At 39.0% G+C, this 3,119-nt stretch overlaps 1 protein-coding gene and 1 pseudogene across 1 annotated transcript in view; both read left to right on the top strand.

Annotated features, from left to right (window-relative positions):
* LOC104852623 overlaps window positions 1-3,119 on the top strand; it is an 11,590-nt pseudogene that overhangs the window by 1,113 nt on the left and 7,358 nt on the right.
* The window catches only part of Zswim5 (zinc finger SWIM-type containing 5), a 145,948-nt gene continuing 143,054 nt past the window's right edge, over window positions 226-3,119 (top strand). Inside the window, exon 1 of the mRNA XM_010610161.2 lies at window positions 226-277. The gene's annotated coding sequence lies outside the window, so the exon portion shown is untranslated. The remainder of the gene's footprint in view (window positions 278-3,119) is intronic.

Here is a 3,119-nt window from a genome sequence, read left to right as displayed (position 1 = left end):
CGGTGGTGAGGGGCTGCCTCTCCGCCGGGGCATCCGTCTGCTGGACAGCGGCTCCGTAGAGAACGTGCTGCAAGTCGGTAGGTGCTCGTCCGGCCCCTCTCTGGTCTCTGGCCTCCTCTTTTGCAGGTGCCTCCTCTCTGCTCTAGCCAAGTGGAGACCGCGGCTTCCTGCCCAACTCCTGCAATCCTGCCAAAGGACAAACAAGTCACATAAAAACTTTTCCGCCGGGGCATCCGTCTGCTGGACAGCGGCTCCGTAGAGAACGTGCTGCAAGTCGGTAGGTGCTCGTCCGGCCCCTCTCTGGTCTCTGGCCTCCTCTTTTGCAGGTGCCTCCTCTCTGCTCTAGCCAAGTGGAGACCGCGGCTTCCTGCCCAACTCCTGCAATCCTGCCAAAGGACAAACAAGTCACATAAAAACTTTTCTCAACATTTCCGTTCAGGTCCACGACTGCTCTTTCCTTCCACCGGTTCTATCCCCTTTTCTTATTGTTTGAAAAGCAAATAGATCTCTCGCTCTTTACTCTTCATTCTTTTTCTCACTTCAAAGGCAAACAGGACGGGGAGATGTGTCTTTTTGGATCTAATAATTTCAGAATGCATTTGTGTAATTTAAGTTTTGAGAGGAGAGGATTGTTAGTCAATCTGGAGCAAACCTTAGAGGGAGTGTTTGAGGGACAGGCTGTCAGCCAATCTGTAGTCCTGGCAGATTGAATCTGGGTGTAATTAACTTTAACATGGGGGAAGAAAAGCAGCAGCAGCAACAACAAAATCCTGTGCATTTCAGACAATTTTAATTGTCTGCTCTACAATTTTTCCCCTCTAGACCAGTGATGCCTGGGAATCTAGGCTGTGGACTAACAATAACCGAAGATGGAAATGTGACAGCTTCTCTTCTGTACACCCCCACCCAAGGAAAAAAAGCCACACAATCTGGAGTGGGGGTGGGGTCTGTCTTCCTTGTCAGGCTAGGGTAAATCAAAAGCTGGTCACGTTGGGTTTTTCAAATGCTTTTCATTTAGCGAGTCTTCACTTTTGCTTTTGTTTTATCTTTTTGTTTGTGAGAAAATAGAAAATGGTTTCTTTTTCTTTTCCTCCTACTCTGGAGCTTCTAGTCAGTTTGTTAACATTATTAAACGTATAAATACGATGTGTCTGATGTGTGGAATGGTAGGAAAAATTAAAAAATGACATTGTTTAACATTGACTTGCTATGTAAAAATTAGAACACTTTTCTATTTGGATTGTTATATCCTGGAGTACGCATTATCTTTATGCATTTATTATACTGTTACTCATTTATTGAAGAAAATATCGATTTTGAACAGAGTTGGAAGGCGGTTGTTTCACAAGTTCAGGCACACATACACAAACCCCAAACATCTAGTTCTCATCTTCCCAGGTAAACCATATTTGAAATTCTTTTCCTTTGAGGAGTAGTACATTGCAGTGTTTTATACAGAGCAATCTGCTTTTGGTTATTGAGAGTCAGTGAAGCCTCCTGTGTTTCTTATTAAAACAATAGCACACCACAGTTTTTTTTACAAATATGAAATGTAAATTTATTCTGTGCCAGGATACAGTGACAGTGAACTGAGAAAGTTTGCTTATTTGAAAGAGGTTAATCCTTTGTGTGTTTGTGTATGTTTTAAAAAGAACAAATAAACATAATTAAGGTGTGCAGCTTTAATAATGAAAACAAGAAAATGAATATAGGTATTAGTCTATACACCTTAAACTTGGCTGTGAGTTTAGATCAGTTACCTTTTAAAATTCTTGTTTAAAATATTTTAAATTAAAAAAATCAATTTAAGTGGTTACTTTATTGTAAGAGATGGATTTGAAAGGATTTTCAAACTTGGGGCAAGTGAAAGAAGAATTTTTAAAGTGATTAAAATGTCAAGTTCAAAATGAAATCAGATTTTATGGGTGATTCAGATCATGTTTAAATCAGATATTTATTTATTTATTTATTTTTGTAGGAAAAATTTATTGAGGGAAAGAAAGCTTCTGTCTAAGAGACAGAATGGGACCAGAAAGTGGGTTGCCCACCAGATGTTTGTCTGTTTCTTTATTATTTTTTTTGAGACAGGGTCTCACTATGTAGTTGAGACTGACCTGGAACTCACTATGTAGCCCAGGCTGGTCTCAAACCTGCAGTGATCCTCCTGCTTCAGCCTTCTGAGTGCTGGGATTACAGGTGTGTGCCACCATGCCTGGCCAAGTGTTTATTTTTTATAATATGATAATTGCTATGGTTATGGGATGGTGTGTTCATAATTTCAGGGACCCTGAGAAAGACACATACCAACATTTTCTGTTGCACTTTGAATTTCACAGGTGAAGATAGGAGAATAAAAAAATTTTTTTTAAGATAGGCTCTCACCATGAAGTTTAGACCAGCCTTGAACTCACTACGTAGTCCAGGCTGGCCTTGAATTTGCAGTGATCCTCCTGCCCCAGTTTCCCAAGTGCTGGGTTTATAGACATGAGCTCCATCACACCTGGTTTAGGAGAATGAATTAATTACTCTCAGGTAATGATCTTTGTTTTTCTGACATTTAATTTATGCTAGTAAGTGTTGAAAATAAGGATATTCTGTATCATTTTGAGTTGTCTGTGTTTTTGTTTTTTTGTTTTGGTACCCAGGATTGAACTCCAGACCTTACACTTGTGAGGCAAGCAGCATCACCACTGAGCTAAATGCCTAGCCCGAATTCTGTATTTTGATACAAATCACCTAGTAATAAGTAAAACTAGAGACTCATTCCTCATCTTCTAAACTTGAAGTTGTATAGGACTTTTAAAAAACATTGTATGGGGCCTAATCTATATGATGGGTTTTATAAAAGTAGTGCTGAGAACCGAATGAGGAAGTGATTTCATATAGCTGGATAGTAATCATGTTCTTAAGTTATAACCTCAGTTCAAACTCAGTTTTATTATTAAGTGGTGCTAGTTAACAATTCTACATATTTCCTTACTGTTTCCCAGCCATGTTACATATAACCTCAAAATTGGAAAGTTCCTGAAGGCTGGGTGATGCTACAGAAAGGAAGGAAAGTTTAGGTATTTCTATAACGTTCTTTTTTAAAAAAATTTATTTATTTTTATTAGTACATT

This window comes from Fukomys damarensis, unplaced genomic scaffold, assembly GCF_012274545.1.
Source record: "Fukomys damarensis isolate Sample0158 unplaced genomic scaffold, DMR_v1.0_HiC HiC_scaffold_23, whole genome shotgun sequence".
Lineage (NCBI taxonomy): Eukaryota > Metazoa > Chordata > Mammalia > Rodentia > Bathyergidae > Fukomys > Fukomys damarensis.
Note: the sequence above shows the minus strand (reverse complement) of the source record. Positions and strands in the feature narration are given on the sequence as shown.